This window comes from Amblyomma maculatum, chromosome 1 (genome assembly GCF_055883805.1).
Source record: "Amblyomma maculatum isolate TAMU_Amacu chromosome 1, ASM5588380v1, whole genome shotgun sequence".
Classification (NCBI taxonomy): domain Eukaryota; kingdom Metazoa; phylum Arthropoda; class Arachnida; order Ixodida; family Ixodidae; genus Amblyomma; species Amblyomma maculatum.
The window spans coordinates 44,011,438-44,031,136 of NC_139344.1; the positions used below are offsets into that span (position 1 = coordinate 44,011,438).

The 19,699-nt window shown below is 44.3% G+C and overlaps 1 long non-coding RNA gene across 1 annotated transcript; it reads right to left on the reverse strand.

The window, feature by feature from the left end:
• Window positions 1–565: 565 nt before the first annotated feature.
• LOC146202243 (uncharacterized) lies at window positions 566–16,275 on the reverse strand. The gene is made up of 4 exons (XR_014703668.1): window positions 15,913–16,275; window positions 13,399–13,519; window positions 9,185–9,282; window positions 566–742 (listed from the first exon to the last, which is right to left on the reverse strand). It is a non-coding gene; the product is annotated as an uncharacterized LOC146202243 (long non-coding RNA).
• Window positions 16,276–19,699: the final 3,424 nt, after the last annotated feature.

Sequence of the window (19,699 nt, forward strand, 5' to 3'; positions counted from 1 at the left end):
CTGCTCGAAAATGAACCCCGAAAACGTACCAGCCCTCGAGGGCGTCTTCTGCGTATGCGCACCGCGGCATCGGGCACGCCAGCTGCGCCAGACTGTAGAAGCGGCAGTTTTTTAACGCGCCCGTCGTAGCCGACGTGCCGTGGCTAACGTCGCAGACTTAGCCAGTCGCGTCGAAAACGTCGGACTATATTGGGGCCTTTAGTGCAAGGAATGAGTGCACTCTGAAGGTACAAGACATTAGTCTGATCTCAGACGATGAGACATTCAGCATGGGAATGCTACCATGCTATGGTGATACGCTGCATGGTTGCAAGGCTCCTACATCACACCTCATGTTAGTCTGATCTCAGACGATGAGACATTCAGCATGGGAATGCTACCATGCTATGGTGATACGCTGCATGATTGCAAGGCTCCTACATCACACCTCATGTTTGTGTTGTGCATAATACTAGTATGTCAGCTTTAGGCCTTGTGCAAGGCCTCAATCAGTTTCTGCTACAGTTATGACACAAAATGTTTTGCAGAAATGATGCTCTACATGAGATGAGTCAAGTGCAAAGAATGCAAGCTTTCAAAAGATACATGTGGTCACCTGGATTGGCTTTATTGGCTGATACACTGTGGTCACAAAACATCTGCTTTCGGTCCACCAGGTTCGAGCTTGGATGCAGGTTTCGTTCTTCAGCTGCTCTTGGCCTGTTGGATTCGAGCTTGGATACAGGTTTTCACTGTGCGACGTCTGCAAAATGCAAAAAAAAAAAGCAGGACTATATTCCAAAATCCGAAAATTCAGCTGTCTTTACAAAACATTCTGAGAAAGGGGTAATTAGGTGCTCTATTTTTAATTGATAACAATTCAAAAAGTTTCGATTCTGAACTACAGAAATATGACGAACCGACACAAGAATACAGGCGTTCAGCATCAGTCCATCACAAAATCCAATACCTTAGTCGAACAGATATTTCAAGGGTCTTTGAACCAAATCCTATCAATCAAAGACATCTGAGCACTGCTTCATGGAAAGCTACAATAACTAGAGTTAACAGAGCAGTGCAGAACTGGAGATTTAAATGGACTTTGAGAAATAGAAGTGTGCATTCTAGGATATGGCTTAGCACACAGGGCTAGGAATAAAACCAAACCTGAAATGAAAGATTATCCAATTCTACATATATGATCATAGAAGAAAAACAAAATTGCACACAGAACAGTATGGAAAGTATATCATCATTGCAACTTGTACAAAAACAGTTGATAACACATCTTCAAAAGTGCACGAGTATTACTTGAGCCCAGCAGCGAATTATCAATGGCAATAGCGGGGTACAAGAGCTTAGTGAGATGATGGAATCTTTCAATGGTGATCGAGAATGCCATGTAGAAGTGGCACAACTCTCCCCAAGTTTACTAAAAGCTTGGTTAGGATTCGTGACGGCCCCTCAGCCTTCCTTCCAATAAGGTCGAGAAATACCCTAACCACCCGAGGCAGTGGATACAGTGCATAGGGATCAGGTTAACTGATATTCACAAACATGCCTTGACTAACACCTTTACTCCAAGCGGTCCTCGAGGCCCCCCCCCCCCCCCCCCCTTTTTTTTTTTTTTGAAATGAAGCTCCACTTGAATTGCTCCTCGAGTGCATGAGAAAACAGAGCATCTATAAGTGGCAATGACACTACTATGGGGACACCTAGACTTCCACTTGCAAACATGGGGCATCGCAGCTTTCACACACTGTGCAGACTTCGTTCTACTGCATACCAAGCCTTTCATGAAAGTGGATACAATAAGGATTCACAGACCCACTCTCTGAAGCATTGGCTCCGCGAACCTCAATCTGACTCGAAAATACTGAAACATCGTTTTCGTTTCAAGTACGACCAAGAAAAGCCTCCTAAGTTTCTGCGGCTGACGTTGAGCATGGATAACCATCGTCAATTGCAGATTTCAATGCTGTAGTTGATCATCGCATTACGCTACTGTGGTGTAAACACATTTCAAGTCATCACCAGATACCTTAGCAACATTTCAGAGCACGCCGAGTGCCAAGTTGCAGAAAGTATTTGATGGCTAATGAAACATGTGCAGTGGTTTCTGTGAACCACTGTGGACAGTGGTGCAATCGTGGGGAATGTCATATTGCAAATAGGAAGACAGCGAGGTGCTGGAGGTGCAGTTGTGCCATGGAACACCTGTGCTGCACACATCAATGGCTTTCTGATTGCCTCAAATATACTTGTATGTCTAGATGCAGTGCTGAAGGGGGGGGGGGGGGGTCAATTCTGTCTTTTTAGCTGTGGAGAGATATTTGCAGTTGGTGGAAAGCATGGCTTTTCAAGTGCGCTTAAAATTAAAGCTCCTAGCTTGCTTGGAAACAGAAGCGGCATTTGCTTCTGGAAAGACAAATTTGTTGGCTTGGGTGCATGCGCTATAACATGCTTCTTTGAACCTCACATGTGCTCAACGCTCGCCGCTGAGCACTCAGAGGGCAAATATGCAACTAGGTCACTAGAGTTCACAGCAGTTCGAGCAGTTCTCAATGCCTAAATCCTGTTCTACATGAGCCATATGTCACTGGCAGTGAATGTTGGTAGATGTGAGTTGTTTTCAGCCATTTTTCACAGCTGCCTTGTTCATGCAGTCTGCAAAACATATTCTACTAGGCTGTGACTTTTTTTAACGTCCAAAAGCGACTCAGGCTATGAGAAATGCTGTAGTGGAGGACTTCAGAAATTTCAACCACCTGGAGTTCTTTAACGTGCACTGATGTCGCACCGCACATGGGCGCCTTGCTTTTAGTCTCCATCGAAAAGCGGCCGCCACAGCCTACTAGCCTGTGACTCTTGAGGCAGCTTGTGGATGCTGTTCACAAGGACTTGACATTAGAAAATGAGCATGTTACACGTAGTGGCATGCACTTTCCAGGCCAAATTTTGGCCTTATGGCCCATTCGGTTGGGGGGACGAGAGCAGAGGTGCCGAGCAGTACAGAGAAGTACAGTAATTTTCCTCCCACGGGAACGCTCTCTGCGTGTCGAGAGCAGTACGCCACGACCATTGTGACCGCACTTCCCTCCCCAGCATTCTCCGCCTACCCGCAGTAGCAGCAGTTGCAACCCGAGGAGAAGCAAACACTCCATGTAGAACTGCTTTGCATGCCTTTGTTCTCACAGCGCGGCGATCTGCCTCCTTTGGCCCTTTCGATGCCAGCAGTGACTCTCAAACCTGAGCAATGCTTTGCAGCCGCCATTTAGAGCGTCACGGACTCGAGAAAAGAAAAAAGATAGTGCGGATACACTGCTTTATGTCATGTGACTTCCTCTACACTCGCTTTAGATGAGGGAGCAGCCGGGAGTGCATTCAGGTGCTCTCAGCAAAGGAAAAGACCTCCTCCTCTACCATTGGAAGCCTGTGATTCTACTCCTGCTCTACCACTGGAGGGCACCCGCTTGTCTGAGAGCACTTTCGAAGTGCTCTCGAGGGCGCCTGCTCTCCCACTCGAATTCGCCATTAGTCTTGCCCCGTATGCCACTTGTGCTGTCTGGAGTGGAGAAATATTTCTGAAGGGTAAGTCGGAGGAAATGCTGAAAAGCATTCAAGAATCTGAACTGAACCTTAAGTAGAGAAAAGACTGTTTTCTGCACTTTATGGAGCTGAGGTAGCGTCGAGTGGAGACATGTTTTTGAATTCGGCCACAAGGGTAAAATTTGAATTAACTATTCCACACGCAAAACACTCATGTCCTAATGTCAAGTCCTCTGAACATTCAGAAGCAAACTCGATATTCGCAGGCTAACAGAACATGTTTCCCGGGCTGCATGAAAAGGCAGCTGTGAAAAACAGCTGAAAACGCTTAATGTTAGGCAAAATGTCGCTGCTGCTGTGATATTGTTCATGTAGAACATGACATATGCATTGAGAAATGCTGTGAAATTTAGTGACCAAATTTTTTATTAACATTTGATTTGAAGTTGCTGCTACACTTGATCTTTGAGCTTGCGGGGCTCAGGGGAGAGGGAAGAAAATATGCGTGCTTCTTCGCTACATATACACCCAAACCAACACATTCAACTCGCTGATTTCAGTTTCCAAACAAAGCTTGGAGCCACAATGGTCACTGCACTTGAAAAGCCATGCCTTCTGCCTACCGTGAATATCTCTCCACAGAACAAGTGAACCAACCGCTTTGACAGCACCGGGTGTCCGAAGAGTACATAGTACCCTGATGTGACAAGCAAGCCATTGATGCCTGTAGCACAGATGTTGACATTGTTCACAAGGCTCAATCACGCTACTAGTGGCCCCAGCTTCCTTTATACGTACTTGCTAAGACCAAAAATGGGAAGACTGCAAAAATGGGGGGGAGGGGGGGGAGGCAGCATTTGTGTACAAAAGGGGGAGGCGGCTGCTACTTTCAGGCAGTGTCTGATGCGTCCTAATCTTAACATCCTAAGCATAAACACATGCAGCAGCAAGCATGCAATGCATGTCTAAAGGTGTGCGTCCGTCGAGATATCTGCAGGCCGCCACCAAATGTTCTCATTACGTCTCTATAGACAACGCAAAACTGATCTGCATGCCCACCACCAGTTTTCTCTCAGTACCATCGGAGCGCTGTTTAAATTTTTTAATGCAAAACCATAACTAGCCCTTTTACACGTAATTTCATCCGTGACCGTCGTTGGCTGCGTTGGTTCCGAAAAAAGAGCAATCACGCCATTGCTGAGCATAGAGCAGCTTAGTAACATAAGGCATGCGGCTGAGCTCAATAAGAAGGATCAGATAACATGACATTTGGGCAAAGCCTTTAACCTCAAGTACACTGAGTGGCTGCCCTTTGCTGAGATCGAAAGCGAAGCCAGCACAGCATCTATATCTACTGTGGCTGCATTAGCTGTGCATCGCTGCCTACAAGAAACGCAGTACACCAACTGTTTTCGCAGCCAGCGACACCTACTCTTGCTCGGCTAAAGTCTGCTTTGATTGATTTCCTGCTTAGCCAATGATGCCGATGGTGCTAGTGTGGCCTCTGATGGAGATGCTCGAAATTATAATGCGGCTGCTGATTCCTCGGTGCTGGTTCCGCAAAAAAAAGCCATTCTTTGCAGGCAGAAGCCCCTTATCGGAAGATTTAGGGCAGTGATCATGCAATCAGAAAGTTTGGTCAAACATCTGAAGTCTTCTAAAAAATCGGAAGGGTTGGCTGCAGGTATGTACGCAACATGCCTTCCCCACAAGTGTGTCCTTGTCTGTGGAAGCCACCAAGCAGAGCAAACTTACTATTAGTCCTCAAATTTGTACCGTAGCTCAGCACTAAGTAGGTTCTGAAACACTGCTCATATACAGCAACAACTTAAAATGTGCTGCCCCACAGAAGTATGTGATGATCAACTACAGCACTGGAGTTAGTGATAGACCATGATTATGCATACTTGGTGTCAGAAGCTGGGATGTCAGGAGGGATGCCAAAGCCATACCCAGAAAAAATAATGTGCTAGAAGTTCTAAGTTAACCACGGTTGACCTGGGCTGTCACTCAGCCAATGCTTCAGAGAACAGATCTGTGCATACTTACTGTATCCACTTTAGTAAAAAGCTTGTAAACCCGCAGAACAAAGCCCACAGAGAGAGCAAATGATAAGATGTCAAGTGTTTACAAGTTGAGTGCCAGTCTATGAGCCCTCAAGGTCACATAACTGCCAATAAATGAAAAGCAGGCATTCAGGGCTACGTGGAGTTGAAGTAAATGTATTCTTATGAAGTGAAGATTTCCTGTCACTATACTCAATCTCACAAGCTGTCTGCTGCACCTGGCCCATTCGAGATCATATAGATTATAGTAGGTAATTGTGCTCTTAAGTGCCTCTCACCCCTTGAATTGGCCAGGGTGAAAGTAGGAGCACAATGACCTACTTGGACCCTTTGCAAAACTCAATGCGTGACCTATATTATATAGCAAAATCCTTGTGGGAGAATATTTTTGCACATCTTGGGTGCACAGTCACGTGACACATGGGTGATGTAGCCTATATGTCACATACACATATCTCCTAGATTTTTTTTTACAGAGGCATGCTGCTCAGTCAAAAGACGCGATGCGCGGGAGTGTAGTGCGCACCGATTCTGTGCGTTTGCAATTTTTTGTTTTCGTTCTGCTTCTTCCGATAGTTTGGTGGAACGGCTGGTATGCAATGCGATGCGGGATTCTGGAGTCGTGAGTCTGTTTTTTCGCAGCATGTCGATGGGATGGTGCGTTTGCTTTCTGCAGTCTAAAAAAAATGTGCAAGAGTACTTGCCGTGTGCGGGGCTGCATATATATTGAGTACCAGAGTGAGAGTTATTTGCACACACGCATGCCCATACGTGCCCATACACATGCAGTTTTGTAGTGGCGCAAAAAAAAGTAATTCTGTCAAGACAGACCATCTTCTAAAGGGCACGTAAACTTTGACGTTTGGATTAAGCAATGGAATTAAGATGTTTCACATAAGGTTTGCTTTATGGGGTTTAACGCCCCAAAGCGACTCAGACTTGTATCACATGGGGGGCTTAACTCAAGGTACAAAACCGGCCCATGTGTGGACACAGAAGCAGTCAAACCTTCGGTGCTACAAAAAAAAAAAAAAAGAAAAAAAAAAGCAAGCATGCACACTGCTCTGTGCTTTGCCGAGGCAGCTCCAAGCCATCACTCACTTGAAACCGTGCTGCCTGCGTTGGCCAGCCTGCCCCCCCCTCCCCCCCCCCTCGATTCATTCATTTTTTCCGCACTGCTAAATAAAAAAAAAAGAAAGCATGCATACTGCTGTGCGTTTACCTCGCAGGACAGCTAGACTCCCCTCCCATTACCTCCACTCCCCTTCCCACCCGCCACTCATTTTAAAGGACGGCCAACATCCCAGCACCCTTGCGTCCTTCCCGCACAGACCAGGCAACCCTTTTCTCACTCCCTCCCAGTAGAATGAAAAAAAAAAAAGCCGATGCAGGACATGCAGGAGTGACATAGCCACGTCACTTTTGTTTCAACGAGGTTTGGGTTGCTTTGACCTGAGCAGCAGTATAGGGAGCGCTCAAGATTTGATTGCTTCTGTGCGCAGCGCGTTAGAGCACAGGGCTCGATCGGCCACCTTTGTACCTTAAGTTAAATCCGTTGTGTGAAACGATAGTGCCGGAAAATTGTTGGTTCATAAGCTAAGCCACATCTTTTATGAATTTACAGCTTAACTTCAAACACCAACGTTTATGTGCCTTTAGAAGATGCTCTCAGTCTTGACAGTTATTTCTTTTCTGCCACTGCAAAACAGCATGTGTGTGGCGTGCGTGTGTGCAAGTAACTCATGCACTAGCCTTGCGTGTTTTCATTACAATGAGGAAAACAAATGCACAATCCCTGCAGCGCACTGTGAAGAAGCAGACTCTTGACTCCGTGTCCTTGCATTGCTCGAATACCACCAACCCCACTAAACCACCGGAAGAAAAAGAATGAAAGCTAAGCAAAAGATAGCAAACGCACAGAATCGGCGCTCACTCTAAATTCCCTTGCATCATGCTTTTTGACTGAGCAGGGCTTCTCTCTCAAGGAAAAAAAGAATACAAACTCCACAAGATATGTGTACGTAACACATAGGCTATGTCACTGATGTATCACATGATTGTGCACTGAAGACATGCAAAAATATCCTCCCAATTCCCTTTGGGGCAGAAGTTGGGTGCAATGCTGAATATTTCTGTATCAAACCTCATGTTATGCATGAATCTGACGAGGAGCATGCCTTCACTATTGAAAACCAGAAGGGCGGAAGTAGGGGGGGGGGGTTATGAATTTTGTTACTGAGTGGAGCAGGTAATGGATGTGGTCATTGTCACAAGAAATGTCTCCTGGCAGCCACCTATTTCTGCCCCCTAAACAGGTTTGGCCGCCACAGTGAAGGGGTTTGCGCTGAGCAGAGAAGCATTGCAGAAATATTCTGCCAGAAAAACCCCATACTTCATTCATGGTCTATGATTACATATGGCATAGTATTATCAATAACACTCCCCTGTTTTCGCTTTTCACTTTACATACAAATTATATTCGCACTCAGTTTAGCTACCAAAAAAGTGCAGGGGGGCCTTTTAGAGAGAAAATTTGTCAGAGCTGATTTATAAGAAAGCAGCCATCAACGGGTCTAGTTGAAGACAGGAAGACCAGAAAAATAACCCTCCAGAAAGGTCTTCAAGGAGTTCCAATTTGAGAAAAATTTATTCACAGCAGTTTTGCATAAATGTGTGAAATTTAGGAAAACAAAGACAAACATGCTGAAAAAATGAAAAATTAAATAGGGACAAGAGAGATGGCAACTGCGAAAAAGAGAGCCACCTGTAACCATGGTCTGGACGCATGCCAGGCTGCCACTTTGGGTTTATATTATATAGGCTCATGCTCTCTTCGATTGTTCCCTCTGAAGTGCACTTTTAGTTTTCATGTAGGCTCGCTTTTAGAGAAAAACCATGCAATTTTTTTGAGAATTTTAAGAAGCAAATAATTTCAGGAGTTCCAAAGCTCCTTGAAATAGTTCCTGAAAACCAAGGGTACTCAATGATATCAAAGGCCTGTGTAAACCACACTCCATGATCATCATATTGAAGGGAATGGCTTACCAGCCCAGCCTCTGGGGCCTGTGCCCAATAAAGTATGGATGCATCATGTAGAACTTATGAAATCAGCTGGTAATGACATCTGTTTCAAAACTTCTGGCTTTTCCCATCTTAAAGTAAGCTCGCATTTTCAGTAAGTAGCACTTTAGTGGATAGAATGCAGTAATTTATAATAAAAGACAGCCTCAGCTTGTCCTCAATGTCCTTTTATTACTCTAAAGCTGAACATGAGCTATGAGAGACATCATGAAGGAGGGCTCTGGGTTAATTTCCAGAGCCCTCTTCCACAAAAGTTCTTCAAGCTATGCAGTGGCACCAAATGTGGGCAGGCAAATTTGCATTTTGCCTATATCAACAGGCCACAGGCACCATTCCACTCCGCATTCTCAAACTCAACAGCCAAATGTCATAGCCAATAAGCAACGGCAGCAAGCAAAGAAAACACTGAAGAAACCTAAATGTCAAAATAAACATGAGGGGTCACAAATGCAGTAGTGGGTTAGGCAAATAAAAAACTACACATACTGAAAGATATCTTCAGTACTTACATCAATGTCCTGCTTCTTGCCCACCACAGCACAGCACAATTCCGGCAAAGGGTATAGAGCTTGAAGGAGCCATTGCTTACGAAGCCACATGGAACTTGCTGCAAGGTAAAAAGTACCATGACCCAACAAATTAGTGAAAACGTAATATGGTGCAACACGTACATGCAGAGGCTTTGTGAGCAAGAAATAAAGGCACAGAGTAGGAACACCGCAATACTGTTTTTTTTTCTTGAAATGATGCACGACATGCTGGTGCAGGTCACTGCATGAAATTTGCCTCTGCCTGCTAAATAATCTTAAATTATTATTTTTTTAATTCAAAATTTCACTTTGGGATTCAATTAGTTGAAGGGCGATTGCCTACAATGCCAGAGAAGAAACAATGTTGACATCACCCGAGACATACCAACAGTGAAATAACTCCTTTCACTCCATCTCGTCGCCAGCCTGGCAAAAGAGCAAGTCAGGCATCACAGTGCCCCTAGTTACAAATAAAAAAGCATTTACTTGACTTTAACTGCAAGTGCATTTTAACAGCCTATCCATAATCCACCAGTTCCCACTAGGTTCGAGATCAGACAAGCCCTCCCTTTCTTTATGCTTTACATCGAGCGAGCACCTTAATTGGTACTGCAGGACCTAATACATGCCTGCAACTACAATACTACTTTTCTAAGAGATGTGGAACTTCATTAAAATTCATTTTATGACCGAAGTAGCAAAGATTGTATTTTATCTTGAAAGAAGCAGCAAGAAAAAACAAGGGTATGAAAGGAGACAATACGGGCACTAGCTTACAACTAATGTTTATTGAAGCACACATGAAATATATAAAGAAGACGAGCAACAACGCAAACCACTCAATCACTGATAAGCAAAAAGCAAGACACGAATCACTAAAATTTAAGAACAGTTCCCTATCTAGATAACCCAACTCACTGCATGGTAACATGATGGATGGCTCACTAACACATTCATTACCTAGTTGTAAAATATGTCTAGCTTCAATGATTTCCCAGCTGATTTGCAATGGATGACAGCCAGAATGTGCACAGCAGAAAGAAACTGAAAACAACTAGTGCATTCTTACAATGCACAGCCAAGTTGACCTCTACCTATATCTACTCAAATGGAACCGTTCGGAAGTTTTAGTGATTCATGTTTTGCTGTCTGCTTATTGGTGATTGAGCGGTTTGCAGTGTTGCTTGGCATTATATATTTCTTATTTGCATCAATAAACATTAGTTGCAAGTTAGCATCTGCTTGCTTCTTTTCACGTCCTTGTTTTTTCGTGCTGCTACTTTCAAGATGACACCTTACCAACTCACCCAAATTACATCCTTATGACTGTATTTTAGTCAGTGAAATTTTACTTCATGTGACACTAATCAACACACATGACCACGTTTCATGGAACTTAAAGCCAATCAATGAGAGCCTCATCATAAAGCATGAAAGTTGGCTCAGATATGCAGCTCTCCATGCCAACACAGCTTGCATAGACATGATTTTCTGTGGTAAACAAAACACTGGGCTGCTGCAAGGGTGGTACAGAGCAAGCAGAGGGTGCTCTTACACTGAGAAGAAATGTGGCATTGAATCTTGCTGTACATGGGGACAATGTTTTGGGGCTATGCAGCCGAGTCTAGGTACGAAAGAAAAGGAGAAAAGTTTCTGTCCCCTTGCCGTGAAAAGTGGTTTGCTCACTATTTGGGCTAGGAGTGTACTGGGCTGAAGTGAAGGGAGGAAGTTGGAGAGTAAATGCAAGGTCACTAGGGCTGAAGTAACCCACTCTACATGGCAAGGGGAAAGAGGTATGTTGCCTCTTCCTTTCTGCCTAACTTCAGCTGCATAGCCACAGTTATCCCCGAGTATAGTGATGTGCTACCGTGATCAAGACTTGTAGAACTGAAAACTGAAAGTAACAAAGGGGTATGGCATGATTAAAATATCTATGGTGTCCAGGTGAATAGCACGCTGCACTCCAGGGTTGCTGACGGCGCATTTACTTATTTTATATTAAAAAAAAAAACAGTAGTTAGTGAACCATAAATATAATACTTCTGCTATTGTGAGGATTCCATAGCTATGTAAACTGCATGAAGAAAGTGAAACTATCAATAGCTTGCACTGACAACTCACCAGGCACCCACTGGTGAAATAAAAGTGGAGCAAAATGTCATCTGCATTCACCACATTCATCATGAAGGTACTGCAGACACTAAGCATAGTTCACCATCATAGCACTTCTGATATCATATCCAAGCCATCTATAAAGCTACCTAGCTTGTCACATGAACATATCAACAGATGACTTTTCAATGGTCATATGACTGACCAAATTCTCATGAAAAAAAAATGTTTATGACCAAATCAGCACTTTTCTCAGAGTTCACTGCATGGGAGTGAGTTCGTCAACTGCTAGTGTTTCAGAAAAAGGGGTCATCAAACTGTAAGTAACCCGAGTTGAGTTGCAAACAACGAAATTTCGGAGAGTGGTGAGGGGCAGACTTTGTGGCATTACGAAGGTCATCTACTAACGCTAACAGTAGGCAACCTTGATTTGATGACAGGGTTCAACATGCCAAAGAAACTTAGACAATGAGGGTCAGCAATAGTAGGTAGCTCTGGATAATTTTGACTATCTGCATTTCTTCAATGTGCACTGACACTGTACAGCACATGGGGACTTAGCGTTTTGCTACCACCGAAATGTAACCACCCCGGCTCGGACCGAGCCCGCGTCACCCAGCTCACTAGTCAAATGCCCTAAACACTGAAACCACCACAGTAGGGTGCAGGCAGCCTTGAAGAGGGTTACATTTGCAGGCATGTTTTGTACAAGCCAAGCTTATATAAGCTGGGTATGGCCAAGCTGCGGCTAATGAGTAGCACGAAGCTCCTTGCAAAGTGCAGATCACGACAGCTTGGCACCTGTCCACCACCCGCCATTTGCAGTATTTCTGCCTCTACAGCCAGCTTCTCTGTTCTTTCTCCTTTAAGTTCCAAACCACCTATTGTTTAGAATTCTTTTGAACAATGAAACAATATGCCACCCTTATGGACATACATCTAACAGAGCTGCTCACGACTGTAACCATGCTCATTCGAGAATTTCAATATGCTTGCTTTACAAATGGGGCAGTAGAGGCATATTAACAATCGTGGCATGAGTTCTTCACTGTGAGCACCAGCTTTGTTAAATGAAAAAAAAAAAAAAAGTCATTCTTATCATTTACTTTGCTCTTTGTAAAATGTTGCCTTTTTAGTCAAGAGTTCTCATTAAAGGTATGGCAGCAGTTGCGTAGGCCCATAGCTAAAGAGCTGTCTGACATATGCCCGCATTGTATTAGCTTGCTCGTACATTGAACTGAGCCTTAGCAAGCTTCGCGGTGATGCAAAGAGATGTTTGCCCATGCTAACATCTCAGCATTTCCATAATGGCGCAGATCAGTGTCTTCACTCTACTTGTGCTATGAGCATTCCTGTCATTAGCACATATTGAAAGTAAAAAGGATGACAGCAGGCAATGCGACATATGCCAGCAGAGACACGTTCACCTGCTTTTCCTCTGCACATACAGTGAATTACAATCCCAGAAGTGAAGTGGTCTGCCTGCTCCGCAAAAGAGCACCTGCATCCAGTACAGATTGTGTCCCGATTGCGTTTGGAACTCATGCCAGCGCAAGTAGGTGGTGCCCATGAACTGACAGAAGAATTGCCTGTTATTCTGTGTGCTAGCCCGTGCTTCGTCTACACATGCCAGCTGTTTTTAAACCTGTAATAGGTCTGCATTTCTCCCGCTGCTTCTTGGGATGGCATTGACATCAACAGTTTATGCCATTCTTTCGTATAGCCGAGTGCGGGCAAGCAGGGTAAAATTTCTTTGGCACTATTCTCAAATAAAAGCAAGTCGCAGTTCACCATTTTCACTGTTTCAGAGTTCAGGAATGGCTTTAAGATCATGAATAGCACATAAAAATGATTTCCGCACAAAATCTTCTAGTCACACTCCGAGCTGAGGTCTTTAAAAAAGATTATTGCATAATACTGCTACTCTTAGACTTGCTGTCCTCAAGATTAAGCACTAGTTCATGACAGCAATTTGCATTCATAGCAGTGGCAAGTAATGAACATCTATTATGGAGCACAGAGGGCACAGTCAGCACAGCAGAGCATGCTACTGGAAATAGAAGGTGCAGCTGAACAAATACTCAAGCAAACTTCTAGCCGGTTCTGTTGATTTCGGAAGAGCAATCCACTGCTCCAGGGACCGATCTTGGCTCAGCAATCGCTCCCCATCTGCATCGGGAAGATGGGACCTGCGTTCCGGATCTGCATTTGGAATACAGTTACTCCAAAAAGAGCAGAAAATAATGTTCTGTAAGTCACTAAACCCTGTGATTGCAATTGACCATTAGTAAAGTCTTGTCATCTATCACCTCGATCTGCTCATAATTTAAGTAGCATTATAAAAGTCTGCGATTCTGCAGGAACCTCTGATCTCACACTAAGAACTCAGTGCCCATAGCAGGCACAACGCGCATCTAGAGATGCCAGGTAATGTAGCTCGAAAGAAATGTTATGCTAACTCTTCTTTACCTACTGAGAGAGCAAACAGTATTTCTGTCATCGAACCTCCTTTTAAACACTATTTCATGGCAATGGCAAAAGGCATTTCGAGTCAACTGGAGGTCTAACCTAGTACAGTGGCGATGAACGAGCCGCTGAGCCTGCCATGTGCCAAGGCGTAAATGCACTTCACTGCAATGTACGAGTAAACAAGTGGAAGGCTGGAAGCTTGAACAATCTGTTTCCAGTAAACAGTAACGTTTGGGTGGTTAGGTTGGAATACCAAGCAAGCACTCTGCCCATAGCTTTATCTACTAGATTTCCTCTCAAAGGTATAACCAGCAAACAATGTCTGCAACTTAAGCCAGGAGTACAATCCCAGCATGTTCTGAATGTTCTGAAGACTTCGATCATCACATTGACTATTTAATCATGCCAGTCTCCTCAACATCAAATCAAAGCAATATATGTGGCAGCTTATGGAACCCTCGCACATACAAAACACACCGAGAAATGCAAGCCAGTCAGTCTAAAGGCAGCCTATCATCAGCATATTGTTCATGGCCTTCACAGTGCCACCAAGTTTGCTCCCTGACCACCCTATGAGCATGCAGTGTTTGCACCCCAACTCGGGTTACAGAAAATGTGGCGGCTCTTTAAACGAAATAGGAGCAGTGCACCAAGAAAGGCAAAAGTTCATCCCTGGCTCCCATTATGTCAACTGAAGAATGTGCAGAGTCGGACAAGAAATATGGATTTCTGAAAACATGCATTCTGTATAGAAATATGAGTGATATCTAGGAATCTAGGAAGATAGTGGTACCAGTGCAGTAAGCAGTCTGCCCCTTAGGCATCATGAAGGGCCAATGCTCTCGAACTTCCAAACCTTTTATCATGCCAAAACATGCTCACCCGATCAATTATGAATTGTGAAAGGCTACACACTAAAGTGGAAACAGTTCCATGCAAAAAAGTAAAAAGAAGCCAAATGCAGAATGTGATGTGACTGTTCAAACAATGTCTGGAAGTGCATGTGGCAACCAAGCAATTCATAAATGTGGTAGCCATTCATAATCTAGATCCAGACACAACACTAATTCCATATCAACATCTACCGTTGCTTCTACAAAACATGCATAAATTTAAACAAAAACACCACAACTGAATGATACTTTAAGCAAAGGCTTGTTTTGCTTGGAATTCTGCATGCACTCTTCATTTTGAAACTTGCATGAATTTCATATTCTCACATCTGTGATGAATCAGTGGTATACTGAGTACGGAAAAACTGCACATTTTGATTCACATTTCATATTAGAGAAGATGCCAATGGGGCATCTCAGCACTAAGTCAGATTTTTTTTCGCTTCATTTGTAAATAATTAAACAAGAAAATCAATACTATTGGTACTGTTGAATGCATAATTACCTTTACACCTTACTGACATTTCTGGACTGAAGGTCTGAGTTTGGTGTCTGTCATTTATATGCGCTTAGTAGTTTTGGGGGATTACTTCAGTCACGACCAAAGTATAAAAAAGAAAATATCAAGCCCAATACAGGTGAAAAAATTCAAAATAGCTCAAAACTTTTTTTTTTTTTCCCCTTCTACAACCCAAGGCTCGACAATGGAGTTTAAGTACGGTTGCTGCTGAATCATACTGCCGTCGCATGTTCGCCGGCTCCATATCTCGTAATCCGCAATATTTATGGAACATAAGAATAATGATCTAGCCCTGTTGTAACGCAGGTAGGTTTTACCGCTTATTCAATCCGTGTAGTTGCAACTGCACAAGCGCCGGATCTTCAACTGCAGCGCAACATAAGGCCCGGGTCGAGGCACTTGGAACTGGCCCATTCTAAATTCTTGCCGAAGGCTGAATTGCAGTAGGCGCCAGCATCGGGCACCCCGCAATGGTCTTACGAGTGATGATTTGTACGGCATATTCTATTCTGAGCGTGCAGCCCCTGGCACTAACTGTCTCTTTTCCTAGACACTGCAAACGCATTCACCCTTCGCTCGTCAAAAGCAAACTACCGTATGTTATAATGACATGCGCGTCTTGATGTTTACGAACTAGCGCTGTGTTGGCATGCATCATCAGTTCTGCGCAAAGTTTTTAGGAGAATGTACAGGGAAGATGGAAATTACCTTACCTCCGAGATGTCAAATGTATGCCGGGTGGTGGCCGCCCTCCAATAGTCCCGTCGTCAGCGTAGTGTTTGCAGTGAGAGCGCACAAAGGAAACGCACTACCTGTCGGGCACGCGAGCACACTTTTTGCACAGGTATGCACACAACCTTACCACGCTTCTGCGCATCGCACGAGCTATTTTGTTACGCTCTGTGCCTCGTATATCTCGAAATAATGAAGCCGCCAGCAGCCAGGCGCTCCAACAGCACACAAGAGAAAAAGGCGCGACGCCACCAACTCATACTTTTTTTTATTCTTATAGCGCTGACGAAACACCACAGGAAGAAAGACACAAATAGACAGAAGCTTCTGTCCTTTTGTGTCTTTCTTCCTGTGGTGTTTCGTCAGCGCTATAAGAATCAAGATCATGTACCAATCCGCTTCGGCTGCCTCGTCTGGTTTCGACTTGTTTCGGTTTCAGCAGTAAGGAATTTCTGCAAAGGCAAAATATCACACTACGCGTTGGACATATTATCGAAAAACAACATAGACAGAGGGATCACCTTAACCTGGGCCCCCGCTCACACCAACATACCAGGAAACGAAGCGGCCAACGCCCTTGCCCGAGCGCTCATTATCCGGGGGGGACGCCGGCCTCAACCTAACTTTAAAGACGAGATGCTCGCGACCTACAACGAAGTCATTGAGCACTACAAGTTAGGACGGCGGAAATATCCACCCCCAGATAGGTCCCTCACATCCACAGAGGCAGTCACCTGGCGCCGGCTGCAAGCCAAGAACCACATGTCTCCCAGATGGAGATACCTCACGCAAACTGGAAATCCGGAGGACCAGTTCTGCAGATTCTGTAGCGATATAGGAACGTTACGTTAAAACATATCCTCTTGGAGTGCAGCCACTCCCCGGGCTACAATTTATTCAAGGACGCAGAAGCATGGGAGACCGCGCTTCATAGCGAAGACCCGGCGACACAGGCCAACATTGTCCGACTGGCAACCGAAGCGGCGAACCGCTTTGTCTACTAGCCCCTGCCTCTTGGGGTGACATCGGGCTCCCTGGACGCCTGCGAGCGGTGCCGGAGCTCCGGTGTCGCCTCTTCCGGACAATAAAAGTTTTCACCACCACCACCACCACCACCGGAAGTCGCTGACCTAACGACTTTGCTGCTCGCCGAACAGTGGCAAGCACGTTGTCGGGCGTCTACGCGCTAACGCTGCATGTTTGTCGTGTATACGCGCCTGTAGTTTGTACATTCAAAAATTAGCAGTGCTAGCGAAAGACCACCGTGAGTTTCGCTTCTTTTCTCGCGATGCTGGACAAACTAACTGCGTGCTTTGCTTGTCATGGACGTTAGGTTGACCGCGGTCTGTGGTTCGGCGAATCGGAGCTTTGGCCCAAATTCATTGCCAAGTTCCTTGCGAAAACTCCTGTTCATAAACAGTTACAGTGGCAATTGTTTGTTTGTTAATATTGAAAGACTATACGGCGTTTTACAGATCAAGTGATTTGTGTGGAAACAGAAGATGCTGAATTGTGCTCGCTCATAAAAAACAGTGGGCGAGCCCAATTCGGCTCGCCCGCTGTTCCTTTATGGGCGCCACATCTATGGCTGTCAGCTCCAACTGGTCACCTGAGAGCGATCATTTCTTGTGTGATATGTGCCTCACTACTTCAGTGTTTAACTCTTAAATGGTGACGAAATTTTTTAATGCCTGTAGCTTATAGCAAAAGCAAGGACAGTGGGGTGAAAGCCTGAACTCTCAATCAGAAAAGATATGCGATATGCAAAAATAGCTTACCGGTCAAGCTTCAAGTGAAGGCAGTGTGGGGTGTTTGCATGCTCTTTACTTCAATTAAGAAACTGACCATACAAATATTTCAACTTATCTCTGCGGCCTACAGCATACAGTAAAGAAGCTAAAGCAATCAAGCTGCTCTTTCCATGCAGCATAATGATTATGCACTGCTGGTGGAAACTGCACAACATATGTTCGTGGAGTTGCAAGTGCAGCTTTCCTCAATGCATCTCGCGTGACGCAGCCTACAGTTACACTGAAAAATATGCCATCTAAAATACATTTCCTTGCAATATGATGATTCAGCATATATGTGTATAGTGTGCATAGCTTCAAGATGCAACACATACTGTTGGTATCACCTCTCATAAAGTACTAGGATTTGTGTATCTCTTCATTAGTCTAAGATCACCGATTCAATCCTTTCTTTTTTTTATTTTTATTTGACATTGAGACGGAAAACATTTGCAAGTGTCATTACGCAGCAGAAAGCTTCAATTCAGAGTAGTGCAGTTCAGCAAATTTTTGCTATAGTCTCAGGAAACTTAAAAATGGTGTATATAGGTGTAGATGTGCAAGTCAAAACTCAAAAGGCTGTAGGAGCTGTTTTGCTCAGCCTATCCTTGTGCTGAAAAAGAGAGTCAGGCTGGTTGGTTATAATGAGTCGATTGAGTGAACAGTGCTCTAAGATAGTAAGGGAGATAAAGAAGCAGAATTGTTGTCATCTTCTCTCCCATCCCATCTGTTAGTGCTGTTCAGTCGTTTGAGAATTGTCTTTCTGTGGTCTTTACAAGTGAATATGAGCTCGTGAAGTTTAGTACTGGAGTTGGCTTTCACATTTCTGCTATCACATTTACTTTTCCTTCTACAGATGAAACTCCAAGCCAGTTCTTCATACAAACTTAAGATGCCTAATGGTGGTAATAGTGTGCAGTTATAGTGAGTTGCCTCCATTCATATGCAAAATACAATGTAAGGGAGATTTTGATCGCCAGTTTGACCGTCATCTACTTGGCAGGCAACACATCAATGTTGTGCACACAGCCTTTGTCGTGCATCTATGGCTCCGTCCAACTTTCAGAAACGAATGGTTGAAAGAAAAGCAAATGATGCTATTAGATCTAGTTGAAGTATCTCGCTTTTGACATTGTTTTACAGTGAGCTTGATATGTCGAGTAGTTGTTGCTCAGCGTGCATGTTGTCATATAAAGATTTCTGCATAATGAAAGGAAACAAGCACTTTTCTACTAATGTTGAAAATGTGCTGCAAGCCAAGACCAAAATTGTGAAATATGAAAAAGTGTACCTGTCGCAAATAATCATGAAGTAATCATTATATGAAAGCTCTAACTTTGACTTCTTTCATATTGAAAGGACCTACACAGTCTCAACGACTAATTTTTTAGCAAGCAAGCATGTATATGGCCACGTAGTTTGCATGCTCTCTTAGAGCATCTGTTCACGCACTGGCTCCATGTGTTTCTACAAGCTCGCACAAATACGTGACCAGCTCATTCTCATTCAATCTTGCACAGTGGCTGTGCGTGCTTCTGTGAGCTCGCTCATGGGCTCATTCAAACTCACAAGAACTTGTACAATCTCATGCGTTCCTGCACAGTGGCTCTACGTGCTCTCATAAATCCACGTTTAATCTCCCAAGAACTCACATATTCTTATACATTCTCATTCACTCTCACACTTTCTTGTACAGCTCACATACAGTTTTTTCAGTAAAAAAGAAATCGGATTAGCACGGCGCCTGCGCGTTATGTGTGACTCATGAGTGCAGCTAACAACTTGCGAAACGCGGCGCTACTGTTGCCGTACGCGCCGATACCCAGAGGTCAAGGCACACTACATTTTGCAAGCGGGGTTGGGCCGCTGACCCGGCCTCACCCTACAAATCCCGCATTTTGCTTTTGACAGTGCATCGCCCAGCAAAATTTTAAAAGGGCGAACTGCGATAAACTTACCGCGTCTGGGAAAGCCAGAA